At 40.3% G+C, this 18,853-nt stretch overlaps 1 protein-coding gene across 16 annotated transcripts in view; it reads right to left on the reverse strand.

Annotated features, from left to right (window-relative positions):
- Window positions 1–18,853, reverse strand: part of LOC141982806 (poly(rC)-binding protein 3-like) — a 714,223-nt gene that overhangs the window by 442,346 nt on the left and 253,024 nt on the right. For 13 of the 16 annotated variants that reach the window (XM_074945190.1, XM_074945191.1, XM_074945192.1 and 10 more), the window contains one exon: window positions 5,600–5,656. The exons of 1 other annotated variant lie outside the window; for it this stretch is intronic. The gene's annotated coding sequence lies outside the window, so the exon portion shown is untranslated. Of the gene's footprint in view, window positions 1–4,582; window positions 4,628–5,599; window positions 5,657–17,039; window positions 17,103–18,853 lie in introns of those variants that run through there. 2 more of the 16 variants (XM_074945177.1, XM_074945182.1) reach the window with 2 other exon arrangements.

Here is an 18,853-nt window from a genome sequence, read left to right on the forward strand (position 1 = left end):
TTTGTTTTATGTGAATTTTCCCTGTGTTAAGAGGGAGGTTTATTCCTGTTTTCTGTAACTTTAAGGTTTTGCCCAGAGGGGGATGCTCTGTGTTTTGAATCTGAATACCCTGTAAAGTATTTTCCATCCTGATTTTACAGAGGTGATTCTTTTACCTTTTCTTTAATTAAAATTTTTCTTTTTAGAACTGGATTGATTTTTCATTGTTCTTAAGAGCCAAGGGTTTGGGTCTGTGTTCACCTGTACCAATTGGTGAGGATTATGATCAAGCCTTCCCCAGGAAAGGGGGTGTAGGGCTTGGGGGGATATTTTGGGGGAAGACGTCTCCAAGTGGGCTCTTTCCCTGTTCTTTGTTAACACGCTTGGTGGTGGCAGCATATGGTTCAAGGACAAGGCAAAGTTTGTACCTTGGGGAAGTTTTTAACCTAAGCTGGTAAGAATAAGCTTAGGGGGTCTTTCATGCGGGTCCCCACATCTGTACCCTGGAATTCAGAGTGGGGAAGGAACCCTGACAAGGGGCTAAGCCCTAGCCCTGGAATGCGGACAGTGTTGCAGTGAAAGACAACCAAGAGGCAGTAGCTCAGGCATTCCCGGCTACTCAGAGAAAACACTCAGAGCTGGACCGAGCAGGGGAACCTCAGAATGTGGCATTGCAGACATGGCAGTGATCGCAGCAGAGAGGATCGTGGCAGAGGTGGCAGTGAGCAGAGGCAGCAGTAGCAGTGCTTGACACCCGCCCCCCCTTCCCCCCACTTAAGGTGTGGGAGGTGGACCCATGTGACTCCACCTCTGAACTCTGGGTCTTTGCTGACTCAGGACAACCGACTGAGTGGGGTGCCACAGAGGGAGAGGGGAGTGATGTGTTAAAGGAATATTTGTCGTCAGACTTCCACACCACAAGGTGAGAAACTGAAGCAAAAGGCACTGCCCAGCGTATTCAGGGGTGGGTGTTTGCTCATAGTTACTTTCAAATCATGGATGTGGCGTTTTCCCAAAATAACACTGGATTCCTCTTCATTAGAGGTTTTCTTTGCTATACACCAACTCAGTGCTTGCGAGAGGAGAAGTACTGCCTCTTAGAGGCACCCAGGGTGGTGTTTAAATTTTCCCAGATTACTGGGTGGGGACTCAAGCCAGTTCTGTGTTGTACTGTTAAGAGGATCCCCTAGATATTGAATCTGAACCTTGTTGCTGCCGACGCCCCCTGGCAGAAGGGTTACATAAACAAACATAACATTGTGAAGTGATGACATGGGGAGAATGCTCAATTTAACTAACAGGTTAGAGTATTTTAGAGACAATAGGAACCATTAACATTAAAAAAAGTGTGGCTGCTATAAAACCAGGAAGAAAAATAATGATACATTAGGCCGTGCATCATTAACGAAAAAAACAAAATAAAACAGAACATCCAATCTTCAGTATTTACTGCACATATGCCAGGTTGTTAATTTTACTGACATTTTACTCAGTCATCCCATCTTACGGCGTCCCAGCAACAGGAACAAAACAACAACTGAACACAAATGGCTTAGTTTTCAGAGGTTTTGTCCTCACTATGGTTTGTTTTGGTTTTCTTTAATTCACCAGTTCAGCTCTGTGAGGAACAATACTCATGGCACAGGATTGGAACTGCAATAGTGACACTGGTGATTCGTAATTGGGATAGCCACTATATAAGCAACATCAAAGTGATATAAGGAGGAATAAAACCAAAGAAGCAAAATTAAGGCTAAAACCTCCCTACTTCTACATACATTCGAGTGTTCACAGTTATTCTGGATAAATCATTGCTAAACAAAGAAAAAACCCACTAGCATTTGAAAGATTATACATAAATGAAAACAAGGCCCAGCAGAATATACCTTGGGGAGCTTCTCTTCAGTGTCAATTTCTAAAATAAGCAACCCCCGGACGAAGACCCCAGGCCGGGGCACTGCCTCAGCAGCTGAGGGCACTCAAGGGAGCCTCACTGTTTCCAGAGAGACCACCACAGCCCCCGGAGACGCCACCGGCACCGGAGACACCATGGCTGTCACCAGTATCTCGAGAGACACTGTTGCTTCCGCCACCCTTGGAGACAACATCACCGTTCCTGGAGGAGACGCCGACACCATCGTTGCCTGCCCTGGAGATGCCACTAATGCCCCCAGAGATGCCACCAATGCCCCTGGAGACATTTCTGATGCTCCAGGAAACACCACTGCCCCTGGAGACACTTGCACCTACACCCGTACCCCTGGAGACGCTGACGTCACTGCCTCTGCCCCTGGAGACACCAATACTGCTGCCCCTGGAGACACCAACACCTCCATTGCCACCCCCGAGGACACCACCGCCTCTGGATCTTCTACTACATTATATATATTTAAAGCAAAGTGCCATTGACTTTCATGGTATTTGGGTTATCATGCTCCACAATGGATCAGAATTTGAACATCACTGGAAACTACCCTTGTGTGTCAGTGTCAATAACACAGTTTAACTTGTTCAGTATCTCGAATGCTCTTAACATCTGGATGCTGGTTCTTCACTATAAAAACACATCAGTAAACTGCTTTGTTTTCCAACACTTTGGCAAGGTTTGACAATTCTCTCCACCACATTCGCATCAAATTCATGTTCCTTGTCCTATCCCCTTCAAGGGCCTGAATAAACCTGGCTCCTGTCCACTTCTCTAAACTCAGCTCCTTCTGCTCTTCTTGTTCCCTTCGTTCCATGCAGGCCACCTGGCCAGTGGTTAAAGTAGAATGAAATGCGGGGGAGCTAATCATCACACCAGACAAGGAGGCGGTGGTGGTATAAGCTGTGCTGAGGGGAAGGAGAATTGCCCTCTGCTTTTAGCTGCATTCCCCTGACTTTCCCTTATTTTAACCCCAGGCGTAACTGGTTTCTTCAATCCAAATTGGTTATTCCTCTTTCTCTCAGCTCTATACTTTTTTTCATATGAGAAACGCTTTCTGAAAATCCCTTCTCTGACCAAGTCTGCCATGCCTCCTCATTATGTTTCCAAAAGGCTTAAAGACTCTCCCCATTGAGACTAAACCACTGATATTGCCAGCCATTCCCCTATTTTTAAAAATAAATGAAATATTCAAAATATAAAATCCAAACAATGATCATGGAACTAACACACACATCACTGTTACATCCACATTTCTTGCTGTTCCTTCCAATTCCCCTCCTGCCCTGGCATTTGAGCATGGCCTACCTAGGACTGAGTGTCTTCCAATTAAAGTCAATGGGACTTTGGTCCCTGACATTAGGAGCCTGATCCTGCTCACACTAGATTCCAAGATCTTCAAAGCAAGTATCTGTCCATAAAATTACCAACATATTCTTTATATTACAGATAAATCACAATGATGGGCCAAATCCTGCTCTGAAGATACACACATGGTAGGTCCTCTCAGCTAACAGATCTCATCTCTTGTGCGTAGGGGATCAGCCCCCTCTTCTGTAGGCCACCACTTTCCCTCTCCCTGACTTTCTAAGACCCTGCAGAGGGCATTTTCCGGAGTTAGGACTGTGACTAATTCCACATTATTAGAAACAATGTAGAAATGGAGAGATGTGACAGTTATCAATTCAATCTGATATTTTGAAGATCACTCTTCTGATACAGCATGTCTGTAGAACACATCTCCCTTTAACGTACTGGGCTCAGTCCCACAGCACATTTGTACATATATATGTGCATATCTCCTATTGAAGGACTGCAAGGTCAGGCTGCAGTTTGTAATTGTATATAATTTAATTCAAAATATTTCACACGTACAAAAAAACCAAACAAGTTAAGGGGGAAACATATTGATGGACAGAATTAACACAAAGGCTTACTATGAAAATCCCAGGAGGCTTTGAATTCAGTGTCTTTGAAATAAGAAACAGGCACCTTATCAACTAGATTACAAATGTACTCCAGCAACTTACAATCCAAACAATTGAATAGCAGTAGGTTGAACTGACCTCACTGTGGTTGTATGGGGTGTACATCAGGTCAAAATCTGGCCTATTTTGTTTAATATCGATAGAGATTTACAGTTATCATTTTAGCCACCAAGTAATTAGTAGATAGATTGTTCTTCGAATGCAACAGAAATATACTGACTTTTTAGAAAAAATGCAGTTCAAATCACATGTGGTGCCTAGATCAACATGCATGGAAAATGCAAGGAGAAACAGACGTAATTATTGTGCAGTAACAAAGGAACTAAGATGTTTTCTGTATGTGATGGAAGGGATTAAGTCCATGCAAATGCACAAGAATTTTTTTTTTTTGAAGTACTGTGAATACAATTCCATAGATTTGTCCTCAAGCTTAGTCTTGGACAGAAGGCAAATCATATTTTTCCCTACCTTCACTCTAATCACTGCTCTGACAATTTAATATATACAACTACACATATTGTAAATGGACAACCCTGTGATTTGTGTCAGGGATGTATATTCTGTACTCATGAAGATTAAAACAATTGATAGCTCTGCAAATTGAAGGTCTCAAGCATTGATGCCACTAAACAAAATTTACTGACAGACTTTAAGATGGGTTTACAGAGATGCCAAACTAAAAGCTATTTACCTTTTCCGTGTTTGTACTGTGTCCTAAGAAACTTCCACCATGAGTTCAATTCAGCTTTATTTGCCAGACTCTGTCAAAGGAAATAAATTCTCCCACAATTCATCTGTTTGAGTGACATAGCAGGCAATCCCACGGGAAGCCAGAGAACCAGAGTGCTTCTCATCACCGCAACCCACACACTAATGATTTTCACAGTGGTTGATACCACCACAAACCATTTCTAGAGCCACACGTCATGATTAAATTTAATCCTTTCAAATTATTCTCCACTGTTGCTGCTTGGATTCCAGAGTGACACATATAGCAGGTTAAGGAAGATTTCAGCTTGACCATGGCATTGTTCCATGACCAAGAGGCAAAACACATCTGTAACTCTAAAGCACTAAACAACTGCCCTGGATTGTAGAACTCAATGATCGGCACAATATAAAATTCCACCCTTACATCAATCTCTCATTTATCTTCTGGCTACATGCTTGAATACATTGTTTTTAGCACAGCTTGTCTGATTCATAAGCTGACAGGGTAAGTAGGAAAGGACAAACTGTGCTGTTAAGTAATTTAACCTCATCGGCAGCATTACTGTATCCGAAGGGATAGTTATTACTCTGTGAGCATGGTTACAGTACATCAATTACAGTGGATCCTCTGAGCAGCCATGAGATAAGATGTAGGTTTATCCTTTCCCATAAAAAATATTTTACTTTAATTTATTTCAACAACAGACTGGACTGAAATCATTTTTCTTGTGTTGATCTCTTAGTGTCTATGATCAATGACTAAAAGCAAGTTTAATAATAAAATAAATAAATAATAAATAATAATAATAATAATGTTTCTGAAATTTCATTTTGAAAAACACTGTGGCTAAAATTCCATTTTCAATTACACCCATGTAAAATCAATGGCTTTACTCTGGATTTGCACTACGGTAATTGAGAGTGAAATTTGCAGTTTAGTCAGTACCAGTCAGCAAAGTAATAAAAGTTAGATGAGAAAGAATTGAAATCAACTTACCTACTGTATCAGATCCTCATGCACTACAACTCCTTCTCAGTCTGAAGAAAATCTGACCTGTAGAAGATGAAGTAATAAGTTTTCTCTTATAACAAAATATTGACCTATACTTCATAAAACTTTAGACCAGATCAACAAATACCAGGCTTTCCAGCAGAAAAGCCTTACACCGGGAACTTAGCATCCTGAAACCTTTTGCTGATTTCTACCATAGATATATGCATTAACGTTCTTTATATATTAAAACACGCACAAATAATAGAGCATCGCCAACCAGTGGCCCATCTTGTATCTTTACTTAGAGAATTGCCACTGAGATCAATGGGGTTTTTTTTGCCAGACTTAAGATCACAGGATTGGATCTTCAGAGGTATATTGACGGGGAGACTGTCAAAAGCACCCAAAGCCCATTGACTTTCAATGGGATGTACGCGCCTAAATTCTTGGTGCACTAGGTACTCTTTGAAAACCTCCCTCCAAGAGTTTAAGGTAAAAATGTTGGAAATGGTCCTGTATCATATCTGGCTGCCCATACACCCGCATACACTAATGATTCAAGCCATGCAGCTGACTGCAATTCCATGGCCGCAACTAATATGGCAGAATTCAAGGCTGTCCACCAAAAAAGCAGGGTGGATCGTAACATGAATAATAACCTGCTATAATGCTGAGCTGTGGATTCTCCCTTCTTTCTGCCCTTGCCTTGCTCATTTTTAAAAGCTCTGTAATAACTTCTTCCAAATGAACAAAACAGGAAGGTGTAAGAAAGCAAGCGGGAGAGCAGATGAGAGGTAGAAGGGAAGGAGAGAGAGGGAAGAGGAAAGGGAAATCAACAGGGAGAGATAGTGAGGTGGCCAGGAATGATTTTTATTTTATACTAATTCCACCTTTGCCAACCCACCCCCCAGAAAACTACTCAGATAAGTATTTTTACTTTCTTATATTGACTTATTTTAATTGGGAGTTGGTAAGGGGGTGTAACCAGTTTTACGTCAATGCAGTTTTGCTGAAATCACTGGAGCAGCACTTATGTAAAGCTGGGAGTGACCAGTATTTGGTCTGACACATTTCAGTGCACGGTGTGGCAGGGAGCTGCGAAGCCTCCATGAGTTGACAAAGCTACGAGGTACAGTATGTGAACATGGAAGTGGCCAAATTCTTACCCGGGGGCTAGTAATTTCTCAGACAGGCATATTTTACCGGATACCATTTTACTGGATATTCATCAAGGATGGGATATACTGATCCAACTAGGGAACCGATACATTTTTGGCCGATATTAAAGAAGGCATCAGTAAATATCTGGAAACCTGTCTAGGATCAGGGGAGGTAGCCAAGCTAATTTCTGGTGCCTCCTTGCAGTAGATGTCCAGTGCAGGTATTCATTATGGACTGGATATGGTGATTGGATACAATTGATGAGTTCAGTGCTCCTACATTTACAATGGAATGTCAGGTTTCAGAGTAACAGCCGTGTTAGTCTGTATTCGCATCCGATGAAGTGAGCTGTAGCTCATGAAAGCTTATACTCAAATAAATTGGTTAGTCTCTAAGGTGCCACAAGTAATCCTTTTCTTAATGGAATGTCAGTCGCCCCCCCTTTCTAGCACCCTCATATGAGGGATGTGGTGGGGTCCCAGCAGCATGGTGGCTAGGATCAGATTGGAAATGGGGAGGGCTGATGGCAACCCCCCCCCCACCCCCGAGTATATTGAAGGGATTATGGAAATGGTGATGACCTGCACTGTCCAATTTATTTGCCAGGTACTCCTAGATATTTAAGAGATTGAAGTTGCAGCCTCATTAAAATCCCACATGGTGGTTGAGTGGTTAAGACCCTTATCTACAGTTCTGAAGGTCACGGGTTCAAGTATTTGCTCCCTCTCCCTCTGAAAGGCCACCTCCAGTTCACTCAGCTCCAAAATAGGTACCTGATCCATCAGATTAGGGCACTCAAAGACAGTCAGATGTGATACTGGCCACATCACTCCCTTGTGTACCATTGGCTATGAAGCAGACCAGTCTTAACCACATGCCATTGACTCCTGGGAACTTTGACATTACCTCCTGGCGTTCTTCCAGCATAGCTGACAGTGGGCTTAAATTATATTTCAACCTTCCGCTGGCATTACAGTAATGAAATGTAAATATTTACCCTGTGGATTTAGGAACATACAATATATATATAATCCAATGATACACCTACACAGAGAGATCACATGTACTGTACTCACTGTCTCTGTAATTACTTTGGATCCACATCAGTTGCCCTGAACTGTTTAACCGATTCTACTTCACAGATTAGAGATCACATTCAGGATACACTAAGAAAAGGTAGGAGAATTACAAAAATTTATAAGGGCTCTAAATGTGGCTTGACATATGTAGCAAGTTATTCTTTTTCAGCTTATCCCACATTAACCCATCTTCCCCTTCCCTCACAGAGGGGTAGCAGCCTCTCACTGGTACAGGTGTAATCTCCCTACTTGAAGGCCTAATACTGCTCCCACTGCAATCAATTGCAAAACCTGAATGGAGTCCAGAGCAGAGCCTCTACCTACAGAATTACAGAATTAAAGCAGAGTACACAATTCTCTTACTATCTTCTCACTGTCCATCATTTCAGTGCTCATATATAAAAATGTTAAATTGTGTCAACACATGCACTATGAAAAAAGCTGTTTTTTAAACAAAGCATCGGGGGAACAAAGGCATAAAGATTAACACTATTATTAAAGAAGCTCCGGTCTGTAATGTGTCAGTGAATCAGCTCCAGGGCAATGTGGTCAGAGACTGCTTGTGTGGCATTAAAGGGGATAAATATGGATTTTTCAGCAGACATTGTTGTGTGGGTGTAGGAGTTCCAATTGGGCCAGTTAAAAATTCAAGTTTCTGACATTATCTAAGAACAGGTCTACATGTCTCTCACCACAATAATGAACAGAGTCTCATACTTGCTGTTTAACTTTTCTGCAGCTCTACCTCAGTAGTCTGCTATAAAAAGGAACTTTCCCAGGGAATCTTTCGGTTATTGAGATAGATGAGCTTCTAGTCAACTGAACAAAGCTCTGCTGAGCAACTTCAAATGTATCCATTGCTTTTAAGAGAACAATCCAAAAATGATGTTTTCTTGTCTGTGAACTATACATCACTGATCAATTATTTGGGGTGAAAATTTAAGCCATCTGGTTGATTCTCAGTTTTTCTTTGCAGAATTCAAGGGGCCCTATTTTGTTCTCCGTCCACATTCAAAATTCTCATTAACTTCAATTGGGGGACAGAAGGTGACAAAAATGCAGAACTAGGCTCTACTGTAATAAACATCATATTTGGGACTTTCATAACTATTTTCATCGGAGGATCTCAAAAATCATTATAAAAGGTGAGTAATAGTTTTATTCACACTATTGTCTCTCTGATATTTCTATTTCATCTTTAACAGACGCTCACCAAGACCCAAAGAGAAAATTTCTCTTTTGATTCCATAGTCTCTTTAGGAATATTGTTTCTAATACCTCTTCCGCTTTGTAGTGTCATCTTTATTGTATGTGGTGGTGGTGCAGTTGTGTTGGTCCCAGGATATTTGAGACACAAGGTGGGTGAGATTGGATCAGCTTTCATTGGTGAGAGACACAAGCTTTCAAGCTTACATAGCTTCTTCGCGTCAGAACTCTGTGTAAGCTCGAAAGCTTGTCTCTCTCACCACTAAGATATAGCTAGATATATATAGATATAGAAGCTAGTCCAATAGAAGATATAACCTCACTCACTGTGTGTGTCTAATTTTTTTTATTTTTAGACCAGTGCAAGGTTTGAATCAACATTCCCCTTACTTCAGTACTAGGAAAAATGTTATCAACATTAAGTAGGCTCCAACATTTAAACACCTACTAGAACTAAGCAAACCTTAGCATTAAGATTCAAATGAAACCACACTGCAAGGTATCAGGAAGAGTGAGTGACTGTGTAAGAAAAGAGGAATTCTAGGATAATTCTTACTCTTTAGTCACATCCCACAGAAAATGTGATCAGGCTTGGAGGTGCACAAGTTACTGCAGTGTACGATAATGGTGAGTAAATGCTGATTTTTAAACAGTGACTGCTGTAAAGAATCTTAAAACCAGAGAAGATGAGCTCATGGTAAGATTATTTTGTTGCACATCATACAAAGTGACTTACTTAATGCCTGTAGTCAAGTGGATGAGAAGTTACACTTGCTCTGATTCCTAACCATGAAATGACAAAAGCATTAGATAGAGCAGAAGCTAGTGCTCATTTATCCACCAGGAGGTAGACACAGCATGGGTAGCAACAATGTAAGCTCCCCCACACTGCTCCCAGCTAAGGTGCCTCATCCATATTCAGAATCAAAAGAAATTTCATTCCCTATGATCCATTTCATCTTTGGCCATGGTACAGACAATGCTAACGAGTTGCCACTGGAGTTCTGTAATGTGGACATTTGTCCTCAAAGCTGTATTTACAGACTACAAGGCAAAAAGCTACTAGTCAGCAACGATATTTAGCCACTACTGACATGAGCCTGAAATCTAGTAATTTGGGGGTTTGATTCTCCACTGCCTTTTTTCATGTGTAGCCTGTTACCCTCGTGCAAAGTGACTATAACAGGAGTGCAAAAACATCACCGTGCTGATTTGGTAGACTTTTTACACTCACTTTGTAAAGAAGTAGGTGCAACATGCTGAAGACTCGGTCCTTATAATAGTAAGGAAAATATTTTATAATTTTTTAAATCTAAAGCAAAAGCAGTCTTACTAAAAAATCGAATCAAATGGTATTTTTGTTAACCTGAATTTCTCATCTTGCTAATATAATTCTTGTCCAACGTGGTTTTCCCTCTAAACAGTGAAAAGATGGCAATGTTCCAGAAGGTAAGTATTATAGCTGGACTTCACTAATTCCCATAAATGACTGAGAGAACCATTGCAAATTAAACACGTTTTGGGGAAAATAGCAAATAGATTTATGTTTATGTTTTAAAAAGCTCAACGTGGAAAATTTGAATCTGGATCTCAAACATCCCAAACTAAAACACTGTTTCTAAAATGAACAAACGCTTTATGATGCTTAAGGTACACTTAGTCAACTGTACTTTACTTGTGATGTGACTTGTAATTAATTTTAACTATCACAACTCAACTAAATATTCTGAAGTCAGATTTGTGGAGTAGCAAGGCGTGAAGTAGCAAGGCGTGGTTGTACTTTTGAATAAAAACACTGTTTTGTTGTCAGATTGGCACTCCAGTGTTGAGGTCAGCAGTGATGCCATGTGGTAATCTAAAAGTGGGCATTTCAGAAGGATAGAGAAGACACTGCAATAGCATTATGTAAGATCTCCAGTTAAAGAATGTTAAATCTAGCTGCTGCAGCATGTCTATCATTCGGAGTCACCACAAGTCAAACCAGGGAGAAATGCTAGTTGAAAATATGGCAAAGAATGAGAAAATGGGGCTGGAACTAATGGCATATTTGGAAAAGCTTTCAAAAGCGGAACATTTAAAACTCAAATGTGGATTGAGAAATTACACAAAAGCAGATCTAGTACATACGGGTCAGCTATTCTGTATTGCTGAGCTATATTTTTAAATTCTGACAGTCACAGTTTGAGATGAGATTTGCAGGCACTATTTGGATAATTTTCTTGGTGACTTATATTGGGGTTTCATAGTCATGTATATATATATAAAAAATAAGTCAGTGGGAGCTGTGAATGCTCAGCACATTAAAAGTCAAGCCACTTAAATAAGTGTCTAAATATAAATTTAGACGCCAAACTTTTGGCACTCAAACTTTTTAAAAAGTTTGACCAGAATTCCACAAAGAGCCTCAACCAATATGCATTATAATGATATGCTTCATTTTGCATTTCTTCTCTCTAAATCCAAAAAGCCACAAGAAAAGATGACAAAACATTCTGTGGATATATTTAAGTTAAAAAAATGGGTTGTATTTATATAAGGTGTTTACCAAACTGAACATGTTGGCTGGAATACCAGGTAAAAGTGAAAACAAACATATGCTAAAACACAAGATATTTCTCCCCCACTAAATTTGTATGGCATTGAAGAATTACAGTATTTCAGAAAGGTTATGATTATGCAACACTTCTTGGTGAAAGTCTTTGAAAGAAGTCTGCCTTGCATTTTAAAACACTTCCATGATTTTTAGGGTATTCCTGCCTTTCAGATCTCAAAATCCATGATCAGGGAATTTGTGCTTTAGTATGAACATGAAAATAAAACCATAGAAATGAGGTCTTTCGTTAAGGCAAACACCTCAGCATTGCTCTCCCAGAGTGCCATTGAACAACTTCACTAACAACCATCGACTACATCCATTATAGATTATGACAGCTTTAGGCCTACATATTTATGTTTTTGTGAATAAATGCCACCACATATTTAGCCACTGAAGAGCTAAGCTTTTATTTTGTGTATAAATCTGTGTTTAATGAGCCTTGAAAGAGATGACTGGTAAATAACAGCCTGCTGCACACAAGCTCAACTGCCTCCAATTATATTGTTTATAGTTATATAATTGTATAATATAATGTGTGTCCAACAGTCTTCCAGTGTTTTATTACTGCCCGACATGACAACACTGATGTAAATCACCTTTTCACTTTCACAGTCAGCCACTTTTACTTGGACAGCACAAATGCACTTTTGACTGTTGTACATAGATAATGTAAGAACGGCCACAGTGAGTCAGACCAAAGGTCCATCTACCCCATATCATGCCTTCCAACAGTGGCCCATGCCAGGTGCTTCAGAGGGAATGAAGAGAACAGGCAATCATCAGGTGTTTCATCGACGGTCGCCCATTCCTAGCTTCTGGCAAACCGAGGCTAGGGACACCATCCTGCCCAATAGCCATTCATGGACTTACAAAGCAAAGACTTACAAGCCTCAGCAGCATGTAACAATGCAATTGGCCGTACTCAAGAGGGAGGAAGGGAAAAAGAGCAAAAGTGCAAGGAAAAGCAAGTATGAGAGAATTACTAGTTCAAACCACATATCACATTTTCAAATTAATAACTGTAACAGAGAGAATCTTACTGGCATCTGGTCCTGCACTCACTGCCCACCCAAAACTCCCATGGGAAGCGGAAGCACAATACGTAGGATGTGGTCCTTAGTTTGTTTTGATAACATTATATGGATATTGCAGCCTGTACGATAAAGACTTTGAAATTACCATAAATCTTATCAGCAAACCCTCTATTATCCTGCTAAACCACCATACACAAACCCCTCGTCATTCTGAGTTGTTTTTAATCCCTCTATTCCATCTATCACACAGTAATCTGATTTTTAACAGTTTATTATACTGGCACATCAATGTATATTTATAATAGATAGCCACATTAAGAGTCTTGGATGAAATCCTGGCCCAACTGAACTCAATGGCAAAACTTCAATGAGACCAGGATCTCACCCCCTTGGTATTATTTTCAGCCACATCCTTTCTATGGTATGCCTTGTTTTGAATATGAAAGGTTTTCAGATGTGCAGGTTTCTCTGCTATTTATCCCATGACTACCTCACATCCGCAATACATGCCCTTGTCAACAATGAAGCTTGATTACTATAATTCCCTCTTTGCAGGGCTTCCGGCATTGTTTCTTCATCACTGGTAGCTAGTGCAGAATTCAGCAGTACACCTGCTCACCTCATATTATACTCATCCTGCATTCTTTGCTCCTGGCTGCCTATAAAATGGTAAATTGACTTTAAGTTGGCCCCAGTTGATTTTTAAAGCTCATAATAGAAAATAATCTGGCTATATTGCAGACCTGTTCACTGAACTTTGCTTTAATAGTGTGAAACGATGCAACCTTTAAGGTTTCCGACATTCTGCTGTAAATTGGTGAATGATGGAGCCTTTACAGAGACCTCTACAATGTGATGTTCATGTCCCATGACTACCCAACCTATTCCATCTTTCTCTAGCGTTTAAAAACATTTCAAAATCTTCCACGGATAAAAATGTTTATAGTCTAACAATTCCCCTGTACTTTATGATGATTTGTTTCATGTTGTGAAGTCAATTTTAACAGCTTTGGCAATTTCCCCTAGTTGGCAGTTGCTTTATAAATACAACTATGATTAATTTTTCAATGTCACCATTAAAACCATTACAAACACCTTTAGAAGTCAATTAACACTACAGTGGACTGTGATATTCATGATATTCCCCAAGTACTCCCCATGTTAATTGACCCACTGTAGAACAACAGTTTTGTAAGATGTAGATTTGAAAATGTAAAACTCATTTTATCTAGTTTGACATTCAAAGTGAACAGGTTTTGCTATTAGAATTGTTTATCAGCCAACAGCCCATGTTCAAAAATTGCCCCTTTTATGAAAATTCTTGATCAAATCCCATTTTAATACAATGTTATATATTTTGTTTGTGCTGTGAGAACCAGATAAAACCTTCTAAAACACACACATACAAAAACAGTTTGAATCTGTAATTAAAAGTCATTATCAGTAGTGGGTGTAATGCATTCAAGTTTTTATTTTGTCTAGACCATGCTGTTTTAAATAGCAGAAGTGCAAGAAGTATGGGGAGTAAGCAGGAAGAACTTGAAGTGCCAGTTAATAAACACAATTAAGACAAAATTAGAAATGTCAAGGTAAAAAACAAGATTAAACTAGCTAGAGACAAAAGGGTAACAAACATACATTCTTCAAATACATTAGAAGCAAGAGGAAGACCAAGGACAGCGTAGGCCCGTTACTCAATAAGGGGGGAGAAACAGTAACAGAAAATGTGGAAATGGCAGAAGTGTTAAATGATGTTTTTGTTTCAGTTTTCACCAAAAAGTTTAGTAGCGATTGGACATCTAATATAGTGGATACCAGTGAAAATTAGATAAAGTCAGAGGCTAAAATAGGGAAAGAACAAGTTGAAAATTACTTAGACAAGTTAGATGTATTAAAGTCACCAGGGCCTGATGAAGTACATCATAGAATACTCAAGGAGCTGACTGAGGAAGTATCTGAGCCATTAGCGATTAGCATCACAGATGATGGGAGAGATTCCAGAGGATTGGAAAAGGACAAATATAGTGCCAATCTATAACAAGGAGAATAATGACAACTTGGGGAATTTCAGACCAGTCAGCTTAACTTCTGTACCCGGAAAGATAATGGAACAAATAATTAAGCAATTAATTGCAAACACCTAGAAGATAATAAGGTGAAAAGTAACAGTTACCATGGATTTGTCAAGAAGAAATGATGTCAAACCAACCTAATAGCTTTCTTGACATGGTAACAAGCCTTATGGATGGCGGGGGAGAAAGTGGTAGACATGGAATATCCTGACTTTAGAAAGGCTTTTGAAACTGTCTTGCATGACCTTCTCATAAACAAACTAGGGAAATACAACCTAGATGGGTACAAAACTGGTTGGAAAACCATTCCCAGAGAGTAGTTATCAGTGGCTCACAGTCAAGCTGGAAGGGCATATCCTGCAGGTATAAGTTCTGGTTCGGTTTAATAACTTTGTCAGTGATTTAGATAATGGCATAGAGAGTACACTTACAAAGTTTGTGGATACCACCAAGTTGGGAGGGGTTGCAAATGCTTTGGAGGATAGGATTAAAATTCAAAAGGATCTGGACAATCTGGAGAAATGGTCTGGGGGAAAAAAAAAGATGAAATTCAATAAGAACAAATGCGAAATACTCCATTTAGAAAGGAACAATCAATTGCACACATACAAAATGGGAAATTATTGCCTAGGAAGGAGTACTGCAGAAATGAATCTGGGGGTCATAGTGGATCATAAGCTAAATATGAGTCAACAGTGTAGCCAAAAAAGGCAAACATCATTCTGGGATGTATTATCAGGTGTGTTGTACGCAAGACACGAGAAGTAATTCTTTCGCTCTATTCTGAGCTGATTAGGCCTCAACTGGAGTAGTGTGTCCAGTTCTGGGTGCCACATTTCAGGAAAGATGTGGACAAATTGGAGAAAAGTCCAGAGAACAACAACAAAAATGATTAAAGGTCTAAAAAACCATGACCTATGAGGGAAGATTGAAAATATTGGGTTTGTTTAGTCTGGAGAAGAGACGACTGAGGGGGGACGTGATAACAGTTTTCAAGTACATAGAAGGTTGTTACAAAGAGAAAGGAGAAAAATTATTCTCCTTTACCTCTGAGGATAGGACAAGAAGCAATGGGCTTAAATTGCAGTCAGGGCAGTTTAGGTTAGACATTAAGAAAAACTTCCTAACCGTCAGGGTGGTTAAGCATTGGACTAAATTGCCCAGGGAAGTTGTGGAATCTCCATCATTGGAGATTTTTAAGAGCAGGTTAGACAAACACCTGTCAGGGATGGTCTAGATAATATTTAGGCCTGCCAGGAGTGCAGGAGGAGACTGGACTAGACAAACTCTCGAGGTCCCTTCCAATCTTAAGATTCTATGAAATATATGTGAGAGACCTTTTTACTCTAAATGTCTCAGTAGGTGAGACCACAATAAGAAACAGTGAATCATTGCTTTTGCTCCTGTTGAAGCAGATGCCTACACCAAAGATTAAAGAGCATAAATATACACACATCCATGGCTCTCTCATTGGTGATTGGAAGCAAAGGTAATATGCTTCATGGTAGCATATCACTTAATTTTAAAACCGGAGCAGAGGCATCAGAACCAAACTGGAAATGTGTAGATTTCAGATACAAGACAGCCCTGTTAAAATAGGCAACTCAAGGAGCATCCACTAAAGCCGCAGCAACAGGAAGTAAAATGTATATTGACAAGACAGACAAACTGCGGGATAACATACATGTGTGGCTCTACTAAACATGTGAAAGAATTCCCAAGTTGGGGGCAGACTGGTGGGTCACAGGACATATTGAGATGCTACAAAGCATGGGCCACAGTGCTATGCTTCCTTCACAGCACAGAGCCTCATTTCCACTGCATCCCATTCCCAAAACACTAGTACAGCACCTCAACCACTGAATTTTTAACTGCCCTCCTCCCCAGCCCAGCACTCCATGTGAAGTTCTACACATCATTCTCCCCAGATCCCCAGCTTCCTACTTCCAATTAGAGACTCTTACACACCTGTCAAGGTTCCTTCCCCACTCTGAACTCTAGGGTACAGATGTGGGGACCTGCATGAAAGACCCCCTAAGCTTATTCTTACCAGCTTAGGTTAAAAGCTGCCACCACCAAAGTGTTACACAAAGAACAGGGAAGTGCCCACTTGGAAACGTCTCCCACCCAAAATATCCCCCCCAAGCACTACACCCCCTTTCCTGGGGAAGGCTTGATAAAAATCCTCACCAATTTGCATAGGGGAACACAAGGGTTTGGGTCTTAAGAACAATGTAAAAAGCAATCAGGTTCTTAAAAGAAGAATCTTAATTAAAGAAAAAGTAAAAGAATCACCTCTGTAAAATCAGGATGGTAAATACCTTACAGGGTAATCAGATTCAAAACAGAGAATCCCTCCCGGTAAACCTGAAGTTACAAAAAGACACAAAAACAGGAATGTACATTCCATTCAGCACAACTTATTTTATCAGCCATTTAAACAAAACAGAATCTAACGCATATCTAACTAGATTGCTTACTAACTCTTTACCAGAGTTCTGACCTGCATTCCTGCTCTGGTCCCGGCCAAATCATCACACAGACAGAGAGAACCCTTTGTTTCTTCCCCCCCCACCCCAAGCTTTGAAAATATCTTGTCTCCTCACTGGTCATTTTGGTCAGGTGCCAGCGAGGTTGTCTTAGCTTCTTAACCCTTTACAGGTGAAAGGGTTTTTCCTCTGGCCAGGAGGGATTTAAAGGTGTTTACCCGTCCCTTTATATTTATGACAACACTCCTCGTGGAGGGTGGTGCTGATGGAAGTGGTGCTGCAGCTGGAAGGTTCACATACTGGGTTATAGTATTGCCAACCTAAAAACATTCAAAAATCATGAGGCGCACCTCCCAGGAGTCATGAGATTGAAAAAAAAAACCCTAGGATTATTAAACCAAAAAATCCCAAACAATTGGAATTGTTTTTAATCTGCCCTCAGGTTTCTGAGCCACTGGGGTGCGTTCTCTCTCTCTCAGGCTTCCTCGGCAACCATGACTAGAAACATTTTTTTTAAATGACTGCTGAGATTCTTGTGCAGTCTTTTCATTTCAGAAGTTGGGGCCTTAAGACAGACACACACACCCACACACTTTGCAAGAGTTTCAATCCAAATCACAAGAACTGGCATAACTGGATTTGTGCAAAGATCCTGAGAGTACAGCTGCTAGGTCCTCTGCCAGTTCCTCCCTGTCCCTCTACTGCTGGCCAGTGACTGCTTCCTTTATGAAGTGCCGATGCCAAGCATGGTAGAGCTCTAAAGATTATGGGGGACCTGAAGTGCCGTCACCTGTCTTGCTACCAAGCACAAGCAATAGCATGGTAACAGGTCAGGTGCCAGCACTTCAGAGAACAGGTTACTGCTGATTGAGGTAGGGTGGAGGTGGGAATACAACTCTGAGGAAGCCAAATAGGCCTGTTAAACAGTGTCTAGCCCAGGCAAAAATGCATCCTCAGTCAGAAAAGTTATGATGATTCCCTAGCTTAAGCATGCTAGGCCAGCTTGCCCCTGCTCTTGAACCACAATCAGGTGGCAAAATTTGCAGATGATACAAAATTACTGAAGATTGCAGTCAGACAAATCCAAAGGTAAGAGTTACAAACGGGTCTTACAAAACTGGGTGACTGGGCAGACGAAAGTGTAAAGCAACGCACAATGAAAAAAAAAATCTCAACTATACATACAAAATGATGGGGTCTAAATTAGCTGTTACCACTCAAGAAAGATCTTGGAGTCATCATGGATAGTTCTGTGAAAACATCTGCTTAATGTGTGGGGGTAGTCAAAAAAAAAATCTAACAATGTTAGGAACCATTAGGAAATAAATCGATAAAAAGACCAAGTATCATAATGCTTCTATATAAATCCATGGTATGCCCACACCTTGAACGCTATGCACAGTTCTGGTTACCTCATTTCAAAAACAGATATATTAGAAAGAAAAGGTGCAGAGAAGGGCAACAAAAATGATTAGGAGTATGGAACAGCTTCCATATGAGGGGGGATTAAGAAGACTGGGACTACTCATCTTAGAAAAGAGACAATTAAGGGGCAATATGATAGACGTTTATAAAATCATGAATGATGTGGGGAAAGTGAATAGGGAAGTGTGTATCTCT

The sequence above is a fragment of the Natator depressus genome, chromosome 2 (genome assembly GCF_965152275.1).
Source record: "Natator depressus isolate rNatDep1 chromosome 2, rNatDep2.hap1, whole genome shotgun sequence".
Lineage (NCBI taxonomy): Eukaryota > Metazoa > Chordata > Testudines > Cheloniidae > Natator > Natator depressus.